General features: G+C 41.5%; 1 protein-coding gene across 3 annotated transcripts in view; it reads right to left on the minus strand.

Moving 5' to 3' along the window:
• The window catches only part of sulf1 (sulfatase 1), a 99,089-nt gene extending 81,172 nt beyond the window's left edge, over positions 1–17,917 (minus strand). For 2 of the 3 annotated variants that reach the window (XM_017453218.3, XM_017453217.3), the window contains exon 1: positions 17,747–17,916. The gene's annotated coding sequence lies outside the window, so the exon portion shown is untranslated. Of the gene's footprint in view, positions 1–17,746 lie in introns of all 3 variants that reach the window. The other variant, XM_017453219.3, reaches the window with a different exon arrangement.
• Positions 17,918–21,262: the final 3,345 nt, after the last annotated feature.

Below are 21,262 nucleotides of genomic sequence, written 5' to 3' on the forward strand. Positions count from 1 at the left end.
AAGACGTACTATTCGGTGCCAAACAAAAGAGGGAACTGTAGCATAACGTTAGCACAAAGACCAAGAATAGCAGTGCGTGTGTATATGTGTATGTGTGTGTGTTGTTGGGTGGGGTGTTAAATCCAGTTTCCTGTAGAAGACAGATAATTAAGTCATTCAGCTGAACAGGAGGTGGCTTAATAACAGGCGTCTCATGCATATCTGAAAAAAGCCTGACCCTCTTTCATTTGCGCTCAGCCCTCGTAATGAGTTAGCATTAGCATTTTACAGCCTCTGACTACAAGAAAGAGGAAGGTGATAGCAGCCAGGTAGGAATGGAGAGGAAGGGAAGAGAGTGTAATCTCTGGTTGTAAATAGGTTAGAGTAGGAAACACGCTTTAACATGTAGGCCTACATAGCTAGATAACTTATGCTCTCAATTATACTTTTTTTTTGTGGTTGCAAAGTTGTGCCGTGCAGCCTGGCAAGTTTATTGGAGTGATATGACCTATGAACTATGGAGATCAGTCGTTCACACTGACGAATCAGGAAGTAAAGATAAAAAGACAATAAAACATTTGTCTTAGCAGATGCTCTAAAGAATTGCACCTTAACTAATATGGCATGAACTGTAATAAAGAAATAAACTGGATGTATAACCATGTGGCAAGATGTAAGAAGCTCTGAAGCAATGTTAATGCCATTCCAAAACGGCTGAGCTGGGATTTGAGAGTTTCTCTAGAGTTTACACAGAATGGTTAAACAACAACAACATCCAGTGAGTGACAGTCCTATGGGTGTAAATGCCTGCAAGAGGTCCAAGGAGAATTGTGTGACTTGTTCAAATCAAGAGCAAATCAAAAACAACCACTAGAAGTGAAATTTATTTATTTTAAATAAAACCAACTGTTTGAGGTCGATGATAGAAAATGCTCACATGTTTTATTACAGCATGACATCTAATAAATAAAATTAGGAAGATAGGTAGCTCATCATTGATGATGTCACCGCATGGAGGAGTCTTTCCTGTGTCTCAGGCTGTCTGCCTTATAAAACAGTAGCTCTGACTCCTGACTTCCTGCCATGATGAAGACACCTGAGATCCTAATCTCGCAAAGTCATTGCTGAAAACCAAGACCGCAGTGTAAACAGTGGAGATCAGGACAGATGAGTCAGGTCTTCACTTAGGAAAATGTTGTGGAACTATTTAACCGAGTGTTGCCATATAGGGAGACGTTTCAGACAGGACATCCCTCTGCTCACTTGGCTGAGCTTCCTTGGTCTGAATTGTTCAAAATAACAGTCATACTGATCCTCTAACCATCCTGTTGTCTTCTTCTTCTCCAAAGAAGGTTTTAGACCAATTAGGCACATTCCGTACTTTTGGCTTTTTCCACAAAGCCAGATAGCAAACACCCTGACCTGGCCAGCTGTGTTCATTCCACAGCCGCCTGCATCCTGTTCTCCCACACTTGCTGTTCTGCCATGATTCACAATGCAATTTCCACTCATTTAGAGAGTAAACTAACTGGTCTGGTCTTGCCCTGACAAAATACTTCTCCTTTACCCAACACCTGGCAGAAGACATCTTTTGCAGAAAAGTACTAACCAGTGAGGCCTTCATTCTATACTTTTTTTTTTTTTTTTTTTTTTTACCTCAGACCTTCTTTTAGAAGGCTTTCACTTGGCAAAAAAAGTTAAAAATGGGGTCAACATGTGCATAAAAAGGATTAATTATATGGTTAAGTGTCTGTCGCACTCGCTTCTTGTTTCTGCAACAAAACCCAGCAGCCTTCATTATATTTTTGGTCTGAAAAGTGGTCTCTTATGCAACATGCTCCTTTCTTTACTGACATACAAACATTTTTCTGTAACATTTCATTTTGTGCATCATTTAATAACATTTGGAAATCTAAAATGTTTTTTGTACTGACACGATAATGTACAGTAGAAGTCAGAAAATAAAAATCTAAAAGTTTTTACCAAAAAAAATATATATAGGGTGTCTAAGACTTTTGCACAGTACTGTATTTCACAAGAAGGAAAGAATAGTTTTGTGTTTAGCTTATTTTAGTTGGCATTAAAGATTAGTTTAAAGAAAAACTAATTCACCAAAATTACCAGTTAATTATCTAGCTAGTTGTCTGACCTGCATATTGTTACCAGTTAATTATCTAGCTAGCCATCTGACCTGCATATTATTGCCAGTTAATTAGCTAGCTAGCCTTCGGAGCAGAATATTACCAGTTAATTATCTAGCTATCCGTCTGACAAGCACATTATTACCAGTTAATTAGCTAGCTAGCCATCTGACTAGCATATTGTTACTAATTAATTAGCTAGCCATTGGACCACTATATTAGCCCAAGTACAGTGGACACATTTCTCAGTAGCTTCTTAGGGGTTCGAGTTGGAACCCTATCTGATGGAAACATAAGCTTTAATGGTTCCCTTTCAAGGTTCTATTTGTAACTTTTTTTTTAGGGTATGGTGTTCATCCATCCATTTTCTGCACCGTTCATCCGACACAGGGTCGCGGGAAGCCTGTAGCTTATCCCAGGGGACACCATGGATGGGGTGGTATAGCGTTTATTTTGAACAGAAAAAAGGCTGAGTATTCTACAAGTGAGTAATTTGTCTGACTTGACAAGAAAAAAAGAAGAAGAAAAAAAAAAGATACTACTATAAAAACATTTTCAGATATTTTCTTTGGAAAAACACGAGCAACCAAGAATTTCCTCATAAAACAAATTGTGTATTTTATTACTTAAAGGCTGGCCCATTTGATTGACAGCCCATCAGCACGAATGCGTTCAGGGAGGAAAGGCCAACACTTTTGGCTCCCAGAGGTCTGGATACAAGGCTTTACACATAAAACATGGCTCACATCATCTCCTCTCCCTCCCTGTTAGTTTAACACCAATGTTAATACAACTCCATGGGGTTCCTTTTCAAAAGGACCCCTTCACCCAGCACCTCCAAATGTGACATTTTCCCAGCACGGGAGTCTAAACACCAACAGGACAGACTGATATAAAAAAAAAAAAAAACAAAAAAAAAAAAACAAAGCTTTGCTTACAATCCTAAACTCTTCATTCGGCTTGGGAACGAAGCTAATAGAGATGATGACTTTCCAGCATGTTAGAAAAGGTTGACGTGTTTGACCTTTCGACCCAGATCCATGCACGTGTCTGCAGGGTTCCACCGCTTGCTCAGAAACCCGACCTCCTGCTTTCACTGACCTGAGGAATCCTGTAAAGCCAGACCTGCAGCATTCTCAATTCTGATTGGTCAGAAAGTTTGACAGCATCTCGGAGAGTAGTTCAGACTAAAAGTGATGGCAATGAAATGAAAAATACACCCACGATGTAACCCTAAATGCCTGGTAAACAAGTGTTTACAAGTAAACAACTTTTCGTTTTTTTCCCTCATCACATGGAAATGCGTCGGGAGTTAAGTTTACAAAAAGCTAGAGTATTAGTTTAGCTTTTCACACAGCACTTTAAGTGTCCAGCCCAAGTGTCCTCTAAAGCCAGGCCCGATTTTGCTCATTGTATAAAAATTCTTTGGTTGAGAGTCTTAACGTCCCTGCTGGGAAAAAACAAAAAAAAACAAACAATAGAAACCTTCATAGAATTTGTAATGGTATTCATGGTTATAATTTGAATTGTATTGATTCCAATGGAAACTGTAATGGTCCCTGTGGGTCTCTACTGGTAATTTGTTACCTTCTATAGGCAGCGTTATGTCTAATGGATACCATTAAGGCCCAATAATGGTAATGGATTTAATAGTTAACTGATGGTTTTGTAATGGTATTTGTAGTGGAAACCATTAGAATTTCTGTGACCGTTTCAATCGTTTGTTTTTTCAGCAGAGATGACGCTGACGCTCTCACTGCTGTCTAATTTGGTGCCACTGAGACCAAAGAGAGCAATCGACAAAACTCTGGCAGTGTTCAAAGGTTTTAATTAAAATCTCGGGGAGACCAAATCGGGGAGAAAAAGAAATAAATAAATACAATTTAAAGTGTCTATAAATGTAAATTAAAACATACACTTATTACTTCAAGCTCACTTTGAAGGTTTCTGTTTTATGATCATGCTGATTGATGATGTAAGCAGTCATCACTCTGTTACCACGGGTTTAACTTAACCGTGGATGACTGCGGTCCAAAAAAAAAAAAAAATGTAATAGAAAATTCTAGAAATACTGTAAACATGCATCCTTTAAAAATCGCGCCATTCTGAGTAGCACGTTTAAATCTTTTGCGGTCCCGCCCAGGACGTTAATCATCCCCTTGTCCTGCACAGAAGAAGAACGAAGGAGGGTGATTACAGTATGATGAATATTTTTCAACAAATAATTTAGCCCCTCGAGGATTTTGCGATCGCAGAAATGAACGCAAAATGAAGGAAACGCCACAAAATTCCACTTGTTCAAAATTAGCGCAAGATTTGGGTCATGTGACGTCATCACAACGCGCATTCAGTCAAATTACAGCTAAAAAGGTCTCATTTACCGACAAACATCACTGCGAAAGGCCGCGCAAAACAATTGTGTGTGATCGTCATTTCGCCAAATCGTGTAGTGATCCGCAAAACAAACACACACACACACACACACACACACACACACACACACACACACACACACACACACACACACACACACACACACACACACACACACAAAAAAAAAAAAAACACTCTACAAGATGCAGCACCAATTTTGGGGAGGAAAAAAGGCATGGCAAAATTGAGCATTTTTCGCAGCAACAATTAATTATTTGTTTGTTAAAAAATTCAGTGAAATCCTGTACGGACTGGTAATTGTTCCATTTTATTATTAGTTATTATTAATGCCTTAATGTGGCTAATTAATAAATTAAACTTGATCATAGGCATAGGTTTCATAGGCATAGTGTTCGCTACTATCCTAAGTTTAAGGCAAGGGGGGAACCAATCCCCTGCAGAAACAGGGGTCCTACTGTAGTGACTTTCTTTAGTCGCAGGCCTATCGTAAGAGGATCTTCGCCGTATATTCTGACCTGAAGAACATGTTATCGAACAGTCAAATTCTTTTGGGATCCTCTCATACAGTGTAATAAATAAAAACAATAATCTTAAAGGACTGCTGAAATACCCAGCTTTAGACTGAAAATGACGCATTCCTGCGTTACAAAATCATTAATACCTTACTTAGCAATTCAAAATACTGAAAAACTCAAAATGGAAAAAAAGTGCTACATAAATACAGCTGACTCTTTTTACATGATAAACAGATCAGAACAAATCCTACACGAGGAATCAGACAGCTGGATGAACACAGAGCTAGTCTCTTCCGTGTGCTGTATTTCCTGGTAAACACCAACTCAATGAGCTCCTTATAGACCCTTTCACGACGATGGATTCACTTCACTTCCTTGCTACAAAAAGGCACATTGGTTAATAACTTTTGTGAAAGGCATTCAGCGTCGCCCGAACAATGACCGGCTATTTTTACTCGCCGAGCTTTACTAAGAGCGGGCACGTCTATCTGGCTCGTTCCCGTTTCTGAATCACGCAACCACGCCAACATCATCTATATTACATTTCTATTCCAATTAAGGAATCCGAAGGCTACAAGACTGTGCGGGTGCACAGAAGAGACGTTTGTAAAAATCCTACAAAAGGCAGATCGGTAATAAAAGCCTGGGTGTTTGCTTTGGCGCCCGGCCAGGTGAGCTCATTTTAATGACCACAACTAGACGAGCTGAGGGACATTCACACTCCCATCAATAGACCTCCATCTGCGTCGTTTAGGCCGCGGTCGCGTATTTCACCCTGTCAAATACAATTCTCCTTAACTCGAAGGGGTTCCACGGCTCTTCAAACAGCGTCAGAAAGAGACGAGGAAAAGTCAGACCGACCCATCTGTCCAGTGCTGCCCTCATCCATCCTCAGAGTTGAGACACGAGCAAACAATCCACACTCATAGCCTAGCAACTGACAACACGGATCAGTAATATATTCAAAACCAGCCCTGCATTGAGAACGTTCAAACAACACGAGCTGACCGAAGGAACACATCGAATGGCGGACCTGCCCTCGAGACACTGTTAAGAGTTTATATAAGCTGAAATAGCACGAACTGTCAATCACGGCTAGTGTGTTCACATCGCGCACATGGTAGTCATTTAGCTCAAATAAGCTACGCGGGGTAAGGGGTCAAACGAATTTAATGGGAAAATGTGGATTTCCATTTCATAGAACTAGTGATTTGTTTAGCTATACGGATTTCAGTTTGTTTACGTTCACATAGATTAACAAACACGCACGTATTACTGTTGGCTCCTGTACCGTGTCTCAGGTGTGGCAAATAACTAACTAGGATTATTCGTTTGTGTGTTCAAAGTTTGGTTCAATAACCAAAATCTGAAAATTTCTTATTGACAAATGCTTGATGCTGTAGCAAGTGTCCACTACTCGATTCAAATTGCACCCCCTGCTGCACTACACACATCCTCTGAACGATTTTCTACCGATTTGATTCAAATTCATTACAGCAGCAAGCACCATCTTTTCAGACCATCTTTTCAGAATCAGGAACACTGAGCTACGTGGAAACTAAGCTTGGGCCGATCGGCGATATTACCAGGATAGATTCCAACCACTGCGATGGCTACGAAGTCAGACGGTTTAAACGTTGTGTCAAGATCGACACAAATAAAGTGTTATATCTGGTAATATGCTTCTGGTCTGTTTTGAATCTTGTGCAAACCTTAATAACCTGCTGTTTGACTTCGGAGCAGAGCAACACCACATCTTTCTTTGATGCATCTTAGTGTGTCTGCCAAACAAACACAGACTTAAAATAACAAAATAAAACCACGTGTTTACAGCTTACGTTTTTTTCCCCTGCTGTAATAACGTATCGCACACACACTATGCATGTCTGGACACCCCTCCCCCCCTCCCCCCTAGAGCCACAGGTGATACTAACACTCAGTACGTTTGCATGGACGACAATAATCCGATATTAACCCGATACTCTGATTGAAAAACTACCATGTAAACAGCGATTATTGATGACCTTATTCTGGCTAAAGTCAGACTCGAAGTAAACACGAATCGAAATGTGTGGTATTCCCATTTCAGTCACATTGCAGACATGTACACACCTTAATCACACTATTAACTCCGTGTGGGAGTTTTCATCGCATTTTGGGTCAGGACACGTACACACACGGCAAACAAGAGAGCACGGCTGCGTCCCAAACCGCGCACTTACCTACTACATAGTAGGAGAAATACATGTATCTGAGCTACTATATAGTAGGCAAGTACGCGGTTTGGGACGCAGCCCACAGCTTCAAGCAGTCATCTATCTGCACGTACAGCATGAGAAATAATTAACTGCACTTGAAGCTTTCATAAAAACACCCAAAACTGTATACGGTCCCATAATAAAGACCAACTGTATGTTGATACGTGAAATTCCGGAGGGAACGTCGGACGGCGTGGCGTGGGGACGTAATGACGTGTGCCGTTAATTGATCTATGTTCTGGAACACGTAAAACATGAAAGGACTATTCTAAAAGGCGACTCATGTAATTAACCTTAATCACAATATTGTCTTATTCAGAATAAGGTCAATAATTAGATTACTGCCGTCAGTGTAAACGAGTCAATGGCATGTTACATGCGATCTCACAAGCCTAGTGGAAACACTGCTGGAAATAAAGTGCAGTGCAAAAACTGTTTCCTGCTAGCATTCATTCATTCATTCATTCATGCTATTTGTGTTTATTTATCTTCACCTCAGTTTTGTGGAATAAATCCGACTCGTTACGTACAATTAAGCGTTCATGTAGGATTGCTTTTAATCCTTGTCCACTATAATAACTTTTTTTTTGGTTTTGCCCAAGATTTTTCATTTCAATGCATCAGGATCCAGGACGATTGTTCCCATAAGGTCCCAACAAAAAGGCAAATACATGCTCTCACACACACACACACACACACACACACACTCTCAGGGTCAACGAGTCAACTTGAAAGCATCATTCATCCCCCCCACACACACCCCTAAAACTCAGAGAGGACCGGCAAAGCAAAGCGATGGGAAAGTTCAACTTCCCAATTGAGCAGCTCTGCTTGGATGGATTGGGCAAATATTGCTTTTGTGTGGCCATCCTCCGACCTCACAGGAAGGGCATTATGGGAAGCCTGGTCCTTGCTGAAGCAGCGACGCAGCTGTCCCGTGTTTACTCTGCCCTCCTTTTTTTAGCCCTGAGTATCAATTAGCTCGGCAGCAGAGAGAGTGCAATCAGCGGCGGCCTCCGCTCAAATTAATGCCTTCTAATGCCAAATGTGAGAATTAAAGACATACTCTTAGACTTCTTATAAAGGAAATGGCTCTCAGATGTGCTCGCGCGTCAAACAAACGGCGGAAATTTGTGAACTTCTAAAAACTCGACTCTAAGTACAACAGTCCACTCATTAAGTCTAGAAATAACGTGCGACACATTAACAGGAGCAGTAAAACCCTGAACGTGACAGGAAGAGGAAAAACGTCAGTAGCCAGTGATGACCGAACCCCTTTGCGGTTTGTCGCAGCGTGCGAGAGACACGCCACGATCAGACACAGCTTTCACTGTTAGGACCAGCCGCCGTAAACAGCTCCCGAGGACGCAGAGCCGTTACCGGAGCGCAGATTAATAGTCGATGCCTTTTTCAGTAAGACTCGTTGGACACGGCGTTCCAAAACAGTGGGGAAAAAATCCCACTGTTCGGTTCGTCATATCGTCTATGCCCTCTTGTGGAAGGCTGGCACATCTGAGGAACACCGCTCCATGCACCACTACTGCAACCTCTTAAAGATTGAAGGAAGTGAATCTTTTAGAGCTTGCAGTCCTTAAATATTGGACATTTAGGAGTTTATGCACTGAATAATACGTAAAAACTGTGCAGCCTTTTCTTATCTGGATGGAACAGATCTAAAAGTCTATAAATAAATAAGCACTTATCGTGCAGCATAACGGTTTATATAAAACTGCATCACCACCTATTTGATTTATAGCGAAACAATTGAGGTCAACATTAGCTTTAGTTTTATTCTTTGTGTGTAAATTTAGACCTAACCAAGGAGCTCTAATAGGACACAAACATTTTCATGAAGACCACTTTTAACATGCAAATTCTTCTGCAATTGGTTCACAGAGTTTGATAAATTAACTGGATACCAACCCTCCATTCACTTGTTAGCTACATTAGCGTAGATTAGGAACGTTGGACACTAAACATGTCCTGGCTGAGCGATTATATTTGCAGTAAGGGGGGGGAAAAAATAAAAAAAATTGTGCAAGTTTGAGGTCTTTGGCTGAACCGTTCCTTGAGTGCAGAGTCCAGACCTTTTGTTATTCCTCTCATGCATGAACAAATGATGCAACGGCACACAGCTGGACAAAGGGTGGAAAAAAGCCTGATCAGCCAAGTGCGAAAGTCATCACTGCTTCAGATCTGCAGACTGCGAGCCAAATATTAACCGTCATTAGAACGCAGAAGACATAATACATGCCACCCACTTGAAATAAAAGGTAACTTTATATTTATGATATTCCACCAGTGATATTAGAAGAGAGAAGGAGGAAAAAAGAAAAGAAAAAAAAAAAAAAAAAAAGGTTCTGAAACCAGAACCTCTCTCTTCTGTGAGCGTCGCCAGCGCACAGAAGTCATCAGCTTCAATCTTTCTGAACACTTTATTCTTCACATACTGTGATGAAAACCTCTGGAACACACTTGTCTGGCTTTCCAAAGCAGAACGAGATAGTGACGAAGCAAATCCGCATCCAAAAATGATATTTGACCACAAAGCGTAATAATCTCCATATCGTGATAGGATGGTTTCAAAATGAATAAATAAATAAATAAATAAATAAAAACCCCTCTTGGCGCTCAGATGTAACAGGACCGGTTTCGCAGACAATAAATCAGCGATTTGTGCCAATACTACGCTTTTTAACGACACCTGGAACAGACAACGGCATTGTGTATACGATCACTTTAGCAACAAAACAAATGGGAGGATTAAGGAAATCAAGAGAGGAGGGAATGCTTTATCTGAGGAACAGAGAACCGTCTTCGAGTCACATTCAAAAACAGCAACGAGACTGTCCGACTGCCAAACACGTACAGATCCCTCTCCCTTCACGTCCTCACTCGTCTCACACATTAGATCATACAAGATTTGTTCACGTCCAGAGCTCCTAAAACCTCTGATCGCTTTATGAGCCAGTCTGTTCCTTGTAACATTCTCCCCACAAACTCCACCTGCACCCTTCAAAACTCCAGTTGGACCCAAGTGCCCGCTTGGCCGCCTTCACAAGGCTAATTGGGAGTTCAACCTTGACGAGTCCAGCTTGTGAAAGCAACGTTAGACCCGTGTATATTTTCCCTGCCGCTACACGTCTCGAGTCATTTATGTTGCTCTGCTTCGAACAGACCCCGAGGTACTTTCTCCAGCGTTTTTTGGGTTTTTTTTTTTTCCAAGGTTCAAACGACTCGCCGAGGCATTCGACGAACAAACGATCACCGTCCTAGTAATCCCCGTCCAGATAAATGGAAGCGGTGAATGAAACACTCATCTGGGTGACTCTGCAGAGAGGAGTCCTTTCAGACAGCTGTTTTTGACGTCTCGTTTGCGAGGAAATCAAAAGGCCGGAAAGCCGACGTGCAGCCAAGCACTTTTAACGACTCATTTCGTCGATCGTTAAGAAATTCACTTCCATTTTATTTGTTTAGCGCTTTTAACAACACACACAGTCGCGGAGCAACTGGACAGAAATTCACATGTAGATTTCGATCCATAATGAACAAGCCAGAGGTGAAAGCGGTGGGGAGAACCTCCCTGAGATGAGGAGAAAACCTTCAGAGGAATCAGACTGGAAAGGGAACCCATTCTTTTCTGTAAATCATTACAGTATACACGCATCACGTCTTGTCTCGTCTCGTCTATCTCCACGAGTTTTGATGGACTCCGATTGGCGGACGAATTCCACCAAGTTCCGTCTACAAATCTAAGCAGCTTGTTATCGTTATCTCAAATGATTATTTATGCTAGCGATTTTTAACTTTATTTGACGATCTATATACGGTTTGAGTTCGAGCTGATCGAGACATAGAACCAAAAGTCCATGTCAGATGTGAGCCAGCTTCTCTTAACGAAGTCGAATCTACTCGAAAATCAAAAGGGGGTGGAGACAACTAAGAGTTAGTTGATGGATCATGTCCAGCTCCACCCCTTGAGCATTCGGTTCTGCAGCGAGGGCCATCTTCACGTTTCCGGAGACTGACGAGCTAACCAGGTTTATTCCATTAATTAATTACAACACATTAAACAGTTAAAAGTCGCTGTGAATTTTAATTCGCTTACTCGTAAAGGAGAATCAAACGCCGCAGTTGCTAAAAACAGAAGTGCACTACTGCTCTTTCTCCTTCAAGCAGCGAGTACGGAAACACAGCCGAGATACGTCCAGTGGGGATCGTCTGCGGTCTTGAAGCATGTGTGTGGTGTGGATCTGGTGGAAGAGTCACGTCAACCAATACAGCGAGTGAGTGTTGAAGGCATGTTCAGTATTGTGAATAGGACTCATGAGATGAGCACAGGGTAGTCCTCATGACTACAGCTACAGCATCCAGATGAGATTATCCACTGCACCGAGGGTGTAGTGGATAATCTGGGCATAAATGGGGTTTTTGGGACATGAAGACAGTTCAGGAGATCCATAATGGGGACCACCCACAACAACAAAATGATGAGTCACAAGTGCTGAAGCTCCAAGCAGAGAATAATAATAGGTCCATGCTAAATAGAACAGAACCGAATCAAACTCTTTCAAACATGAGGTCATTTCTGAAGATTCATCTGTTCAAATTGGGATCAGGGATCAGCTTGAAATGGAACTAAAGTGTTTCAGAATGGGAAAAGATCCAGCGTCCCATCAGCGTCAGGAGAAACTGAGATCAGACTTTTGGCTTGTGATGAGGAAAAGGCAGAGCTGTGCGACGTTCGCTAGCCGCACGGCACCCGTTAATCCGAACGCTCTCGTTTCCTGACCACCCCACTCACCCTGTTCCACTCCTTTCTCTCTGGAGCCATCATTCTCTCACACACACACACACAACTGGCCTGGACCGATCAGAAGTGTCAGACGTTGCAGGTGCAGGCCAGCTGAAAGCACTTCCCAGCCCCCCCACTGAAAATTAATTGCCATTTACACAATTGAGTCGTCATGCGCCGCACGGTAATCGCCTCCATGAATCACGGAGCCTGTTTTGAATCAGGACCCGGGACGATTTGAAGGATCACCGCTCCCTGAGGGAGGATTAAAGAAGGAAGCGTTCGCCCGTCACACCCAGCATCGGTGGCCGTGTCATCGTGCACAGCCCTGACTAATAGGACTTAGGAGAACAATGCTGAACTCATGTGCTTTGTATCGAGAGCAGGTCTGAACTCTGGGACGATCCGCAGAAATTCAATACGGAGGACTGACTCGCTGTCAGCGCATTATGTTCCATCAGTGACCTAAGACAATTAGAGTGATTTATTTGCTGAGCCGCACCATGAAAAGGTGGGCCGCGGTATGGAAATCCAAACACGCCATATTCAGACAAGTATCTGGCTGGAAAAGGCTGAAAACCACAGCTTTAAAAAAAAATAAAATTAAATAAAAAATTCTAAAACTGACCATATCTTTGGCAGTTTAACATCCACTGTGAAAAGATCTCCATTTTGAAAGGATTTTGCTCGTCATGCTTCACATATCTAATCAGAACTTTAAGTCCAAGTCAACGATAGACGTTGTTAAGCCTACTAAGCATTCATTCACTATTTAAACGGTGCACATTTTGCTTTCTGTTCATTAACTCCCGGTAAACCACTAATGAACAAAGTGGAACAAACATCTGGAAGGAGATGTGCTGGCTTTGAGGAACATCTGGACGGAGATGGACGAACACTCATGAGCGGTGAAAAAAAAGGGGGGATTTTTTTTTTTTTGGAGCAAATGTAATTTCAGTCAATGCTTGCACATGTTACTAAACCATCGTAGATTTAAAACGTTTGTAAATTTTTTATTTTTTTTTTAGTCAAATAAACAAAACAAGAAAGAAAGAAAAAAAAAAAAAAAAAGAGCGTAGAACTGACGCTAATCAATACAAAATGCCACGCATCACTTCATAATCGAATGAAACTTAACCTGCTGTGTAACTACAATTATTTTTTTTTATTGCATTTTGCATATAAATACAGAAATAAAGGCAGTCAACAATCTATTATTGTCATTATGATTTATTTGTTTATTATTTAGCCTGACGCTATTACTTCAGGAACAGTTTGAGGGATTAAATGTCTCATGACATTTTCTCCATATAATTATGCATGAAAGAAAAAGGCAAAATGACACATTCTGTAAGATTGTGCTCGTTTACTTTAGAGGTTGAAACCCGACAAACACAAACACGACACGGGTGCAGGAAGAACAACGCGGAAACTTCCCAAATAACCTCAACACCAGGTTTCGGTTCGGGAGACGGAGTGAGGTCAGGGTGTAACTCAACCAGAGACCGTGAGGAAGCTGGAAATACCTGCCATGGAATTACAGTTTCAAACAGTTACAGTTTAGTCATCTCACACACATACGATCAGGCACAAACACAAACTCACAGAGAAAACCCCCCAAAAAACAGGAACACACCAACTAAAACAAGCATGTAGGCTCAAAAAACCTACACAAAGACACACAAAATCACAAACACATGCCCACAAAAACCCACATATACACATTCACAAAACACAAACACACGTCCATAAACAAACTCAGCACACGCTCACACTCATACAGACAGACAAAAACACAAACAGTAAACACACACACAGTCATACAATCGCATACACAAACATACAGACACATTCGGGCACACACACACACACACACACACACACACACACACACACAGAGCCCTGTAGAGCACCCTTGCACAGTTTGCTGTGACCACACATTGGTCAGTCACCACAGCCATAAACCCACACCATTGAGTTCACACTGTGTACTTGCCATAATGTGCACACAGAGAGAGAGAGTCAAAGAGAGAAACAAAGAGAGAGAGACAGACCTTTTCGAGAGAGAGAGAGAGAGAGAGACAGGCATAGAGACAGACAGACAGACAGAAAGAGAGAGGCAGAGGGAGATAGAGAAAGACAGTGTGAGAGAGACAGAGAGGCAGTGAGAGACAAACAGGCATAGATGGAGACAGAAAGAAAGAGAGCGAGAGAGAGGCAGGCATAGAGACAAAGAAAGAGAGAGAGAGAGACACACAGAGACAGGCATAGATGGAGACAAAGAAAGAGAGGTATAGATGGAGACAGAAAGAAAGAGTGAAAGAGAGAGAGAGACAGGCAGGCATAGAGACAAAGAAAGAGAGACACACACAGAGAGGCATAGATGGAGACAAAGAAAGAGAGAGACAGACAGACAGATGGAGACAGAAAGAAAGAGAGGCATAGATGGAGACAAAAAGAGAGTGAAAAAGAGAGAGAGAGAGAGAGAGAGAGAGACAGGCAGGCATAGAGACAAAGAAAGAGAGAGACACAGACAGGCATAGATGGAGAGAGAGAGAGAGAGAGAGAGAGAGAGAGAGAGAGAGAGAGACAGGCATAGATGGAGACAGAGAGAAAGAGAGAGAGATAGAGAGAGAGAGAGAGACACACACAGACAGGCATAGATGGAGAGAGAGAGACAGGCATAGATGGAGAGAGAGAGAGAGACAGGCATAGATGGAGACAGAGAGAAAGAGCAAGAGAGAGAGAGAGAGAGAGAGAGAGAGAGAGACACACACACACACACACACACACACACACACACAGACAGGCATAGATGGAGAGAGAGAGACAGGCATAGATGGAGAGAGAGAGACAGGCATAGATGGAGACAGAGAGAAAGAGCAAGAGAGAGAGAGAGAGAGAGAGAGAGAGAGAGACACACACACACACACACACACACACACACAGACAGGCATAGATGGAGAGAGAGAGAGAGAGAGACAGGCATAGATGGAGACAGAGAGAAAGAGCGAGAGAGTGAGACACACACACACACACAGACAGGCATAGATGGAGACAGAAGGAGACAGAGAGAGAAATAATCCCCTTTCCTGACAGCCGTGTAAAGAAAAAGAAAGCACTTGGAGTGTTATTGCACGCATTTTGACCTTTCCTCATTTTGGGGAAAAAAAGGTTTGGCATCAAATCCACTTTTCCTGGAATAAACAGTCCAAGTGTGGTCTGATCCAGAGCAGGTTCACACACTTAACGACATGGCAGAATGATCGCTCACACTCATCAGGTGACGAACTTTTCCAAAACACTTCTTCATAAAAGCGAAATGACCGACAATCGCAAACCAGGAACGCTGGAAAAGCCTCCAGGCATTGTTCTAACTAACGGCTTATCTTAGGAACGCTCAAACAAACGGGTCGAAGTGCAGCTCTCCCAGGAGGCTTTATTTATACGAGTCACTCGGTTCAGTTATTCATTTCTCATAAGCGCTTCCATGATTTGCAGACTTCACAATCAGTTTCTCAGGATAACACCGAAAACCGCCAGAGCCGTTCCCAGTCCGCCTGCTGTACGATCAAACACACAATGACTAAGAAATTCTGGTAAATCACTCGCACGGGGTCACGCAGCACAAGTCTGGGGAAACGTTATGCAAAGTGAGTTTAAAAAGTTTCTCAGTACGTCAGCAGAAGAAAAAAAAAATTATATATATATATATATATATATATATATATATATATATATATATATATATATATATATATATATATATATATATATATATATATATATATATATATATATATATATATATATATATATATATATAAAAAATCCATCCTCGCAAGTAGAGCAGAACGCAGAGCTCAGCGTGGACGAGACCAGAAGACACCGTGAAGAGCAAACGGTCCGTGCTCGGAACTTCGGTCACTTCCTCCTTCGAGCGATGATCATCATCATCATCATCATCATCATCATCATCTGCTCTGCAATATAAAAATGATCACACCACAGTGGTGCCGATTTCTCAAATCTGATTGGTCAGAAGGCGTCGATTCATTTTCTGGAGCAGCAGCAGCTCTGACAGGGGCTCCAGCTGCAATTAGTGTCAATGATGGAAATACAAATAAAATTGTGATACAAAAACCAAAAAAACTAATAAAAACAAAAACCATGTAAATCCCTACCTCCGAACTCGTACGCCCGAACCTCCCAGCATAATACGTTATTGTTTCTATAGCAACAAGTCATTCACAGGGACTTCCATGTCTAATAACATGGAAGGAGTCTCCGGTTTCAGTACTTTGTAACAGTCAGGAGGTTTTCCACCACATGACAGTCTTCACAATAGGAGTTTACACTTTCCTCAGTAACATCAAATGCTGTTTTATTTTCTTGATTGAAAATAATAAATAAAGTAAGCAAGTAAATAAATAAATAAATAAATAAAGATGATGGCGAGGGGCCGTCTGTTTATAGCTGCTATAATATAAATGATAACAGGAACTAACTTCTACAACAAAAAATGTATGACATGTTGCTCTTTAATTAAATTTTTGTTTAAATTATTTTTTAAAACAAACAAACAAACAAACAAATAAATGCAGTTGTTTACAGATTTCTGTAGTATAAAAGAAATAAAAGACTATCCTCTGGTTGATTTTTTTTTTTTTTTTTTTTTTTTTTTTAAATCTTACTGAGCAATATAGCTGAAATGGTATGTTTTTAAATCGACAATGTAGCCTAATACACTCACTATCCACTTTATTAGGAATACCTATACACCTGCACATTCATGCAGTTATCTAATCAGCCAATCATGTGGCAGCAACGCTGGGGGGGGCTAAAAATCGGTAAAAATCATGCCGATACAAGTCAAGAGCTTCGGATAATACTCGCATCAAACATCAGAATGAAGAAAGAAAAAAAGAAGTGTGATCTCTGTAACTTTGATCGTGGCATGGTTGTTGGTACCCGATGGGCTGGTTTGAGTATTTCAGCAACTGATGATCTCCTGGGAATTTCACACAGAATGGTGCGGAAAGCAAAAAACATTGTGTAAACGACGGTTCTGTGGGTGGAAACTCCTTGTTGATAAGAGAGGTCAGAGGAAAATTGCCAGATCGAGCAGGTTCAGGCTGCCAGGAAGAATATAATAACTCAAATAATCAGTCTTTACAACCGTGGTGAGCAGAAAAGCATCTCAGCATGGACAAAACATTGAATCTTGAGGTGGATGGGCTACAAGACCACATCGACTTCCACTCCTGTGAGCCAAGAACAGGAATCGTGGGTGCAGGCTCACCCAAAATAGACAGACAGTTGACAATTAGGATTAGGAGAAGGAGGAATCACCTGGTCTTTTTCTAATATTCAACCATCCAGATTGTCTAATGTTGCCTAATATCTGTATAACGTTAACTTGCATCTTTTAGTCAAGTCGAATAAATTCACCAGTGTGTTTGTTTACAACATAATTTGAGTGTCAAGAAATATAATTTTATTAAAACCAGGGATTCTAAGCTAAATTAAGCCCCTTTATTGGGCCTTCACATGAAATGATGTGATGAAAAGCTGTTTGCTTGAGCATTTTAAACAGAACTGATTTTAAAGATGACTGTGCATTAAAGAAAATAAAGAATTGAGTTAAAGTGCTGGATCACTTACCTGCTTAAACAGAAGTCTGGAGCCCATTAATGCCTTAATGAGTTTAAAGAGTTTAGCTAGGCTTCAGTGTGATGAGTTTGTCGCCTACAGCCTGAAAAAATACAAAACAACCTAATTATATTTAACTTCCTTCATTAAAACGACCTCACTGGAGCTCACTAAAGTTAGCTACTGATTCGTTTCCCTCCCTCTCCTTTCGCCTGGGTTAATATGGCTTGGAGTTAATTAATGGAAGGAAACTATTTTCCAGACATTCATTATCATCAAGTCCACGCTGCTCACCAGCGCCCTCTATGCGCCACACAGGACACCATCTATTACCCAAAACCCTTCTGTAGGAAGATTGTGTTAATTGAACATAATTAACACAATCTTCCTACAGATTGACATGTCAGGGACGCAGAAAGGACAGTTGTAAACATACATCAGCAAACAGATTTTACAACACAGGGAAAGCATGTAAATACACGGACTTTCTTTACAGATTTTTTAAAGATATTTAAGGAATCTTAGGGTTTCCCCCCCGCGGTTCTTCTCGAGGATCCAAAATGAGTTTGTTACTAGCAAAGGCGAGAAAGAAGTACACAAATGTACATGGAGTAATAAATGTCCTGGTTTTGTCTCCTTTTAAGCAGTATTTCGTTCGCCTCACACCTCCAGGGTCGGGGGTTCGACTCCCACCGTGGCCCTGTGTGTGCGGAGCATGTCCAAAGTGTATGAATGGGTGAGTGTGTATGTGATTGTGCCCTGCGATGGATTGGTACCCTGTCCAGGGTGTACCCCGCCTTGTGCCCGATGCTCCCTGGGATAGGCTCCAGGTTCCCCGTGACCCTGAAAAGGATAAGCGGTATAGAAGGTGGATGGATGGATGGATGTGCTGTAAACCTTCTGCCTGAAGATGCTGTATAAATTGCTTAAATACACTTTGCACATTAAAATTCTATCTCTTCCCTTCGACCTCCTGTACAGTTACTGTTCATTTCATGTATTGTTTTCACTGCCTATGCACCTATTGCTTGTCTTTGTCTAGTGTCTTGTGCCAGAGAAGAAGCCTAATAGTGTATCATTATAGTACTGTAGAACTCTTATATTGGTATAATGATAACAAAGGTCCAGGTCCAGAGTCCCGGGTTCGGGTTCCAATGTCTGTGTGGAGTCTCGGCCGTGTCCGTGAGAGTTTCCTCCGGATTCTCTGGTTTCCTAAAAACATTCGGATCTGGCTCTGGATCCAGAGTGACCCCGACGGTAAAGATGAACGAATAAACGAGATGAATTACTAAAGATGAATGAATAAACGAATAACCCTTCTCACATCTGGGCCACCGATGACCACATATTAATATATATATTACGACACTTTATGCCGTTGGTACGAGTATATTAGGTGCAGTATCTTTACTGCAAACCTATTACCTCATGCGCTAGCTAATATTTTATCCATACTTTTTCTTTTCAATAATTTCATCGTTATGTTTGACCAAAATCTGCATAATGCATCCAGAAGGATCATGGCTGTGTTTTTAATGAAACACACTCAACGCGTCCATGTAAACATCCTGCTTTGACTTTGTAAGGCTGTAGGCAAAGTCACTTAGTAATTAGTTCAACATGATGTAAAATTTGGGGATCTTTGCATGATGAATTATTCAATTTAATAAGAGCATTAAGGCTGATTTACAGACCCTACAGCAACACAACACTGCAGGGCCGTGTGACCAAACTACAAAAGCAACGTACACTTTTATTTTCTTTTAGTGAGATTACAACCTTGAGAGATGGGCCAAGTGTGCCTGGCTGATCAGATGGGATCCAGCAGACTTAGTGACAGCAATTTCATTCGAACTGAAGGATGTAAGCACGACAGATCCTCTTCTATCCCAGGAGAAGTGTCCAAAACCGCAGACTACTTTACTAAACAGTATGTCAAAGCAGATTGGTGTATATCATGGCAAGTACAAGTGCTGCAGTCGCGTCTGGATTAGTCTGAATAGTTCTTTTTGTAGCATTATGCCTTCCAAATGTCTCTTCAAGGGGAGGAAAATACATCTAGATAGAATTCAACTTTCCTAACGAACTGCATTTTATGTATTCAGTATCATTCAGCACGGCTTTAGATCCGGTTTCTGCTTCAGTGAGGGACAGTGTACAGTAGGCATCGAGTAGCGCTAACTCCTGAACTTGCATTTGGATCTAATACACAGCGTTAACCATTCTGTTCTTTTCAGGTTGCCTTCTTGAGCATCAGTGAACGTTTGCACCTTTTGTAACAGTCGTGTATGAGACGAGTCGCTCAGTCGTCCTCAATGTGAAAAGATGGATCTCAACATCATATAGCCGCTGTTAAAAGGAAAGGGCTCAAATATACAGAAGATGCTGGAAAAGTAAAGGATGTGCAGGACCTGGAGGATTTCTCTGAAGAACAGTGGGGAGTTTAACTGCTCAGGACAAACAAGGGACTCGTGAAGAACTATCACAAAACATACAAACATCATGTCGTTGATCATCCAGGTAACGACACGCAGGATTAAGACTCGAGCGTGTGTAAACTTTTGAACTGGTTCATTTGTGTAAATTCACTCATTATTGTGTCTTGTGGATTATATGTAAATATCTGTTATGTGTGTGTATGTGGATTAAGTGTAAAACAAATAATGGACAGTGGGACTCTGGTCTATGTAAAACCCTACAACAGAAAAGATTCCAAACTATAACTTTTAGGAAGCTAAGAAGCGTTTAATGCATAAAAAAAAAACCCTTGAAGAAGAGTGTAGTGAACAGAACATAAGGGTTGAACTAATCAAGGATCCCCAGCTGGTTCCTGCTCTCCATTTGTTGACAAACTTCTGGTGTTCTACACGCTGTTTTCGGATGTTTATTCATGCTGTGGGTTGAACTCAGGATCAAACCTTGATGTCCATTGAGTACTTCCCATTACCCAGACCAGTGACGCATCTGTGGCCATCCAAGGCCAAATTCATAATTTTCTTCAAGCCAGGTTTGTTGGGAAATGGAAACAGTACTAGAAATGAGAAATTATCCCCCCGAAATTTTCAGAGGCCAGACTTTGGTTTCCGATTCACATGGCATGGATTGAAACATCTGCTTGGAAGTTCGCTGCATTCTCCTCCAGCCAAGCATTGCTGCCCAAAAGCTTCGACTGAAAGGGCGTTTCATGAAGCAGGTGAAATTGATATTTCCCCACACCATCATAAGAGCTGGGTTTGACCCGAAGAGCTGGGCTTTACAGCGCAGACTGGATTCATGCAGCACATGGGAGCAGAACGGGGCCAGCATGTCATGTGCACACCTTCAAAGCATAACTTGTAGATTTATACGTGCATTATGTCAGGATTAACACGACGAAGTTCAGTAATAAGTACAGAGGCGAGGGCAGCTGACCGCAAAAATTGTGTTTCAAGGTCTCTGCTGTGTTCTTGGGTGGCCCATGGTCTTTGAAAGGATTCCCCTTGAGTTTATAGCAGAGAGAGCATTAAACAGAGGACGTACGGGAAGTTG

The sequence above is a fragment of the Ictalurus punctatus genome, chromosome 23 (assembly GCF_001660625.3).
Source record: "Ictalurus punctatus breed USDA103 chromosome 23, Coco_2.0, whole genome shotgun sequence".
Taxonomy (NCBI): domain Eukaryota; kingdom Metazoa; phylum Chordata; class Actinopteri; order Siluriformes; family Ictaluridae; genus Ictalurus; species Ictalurus punctatus.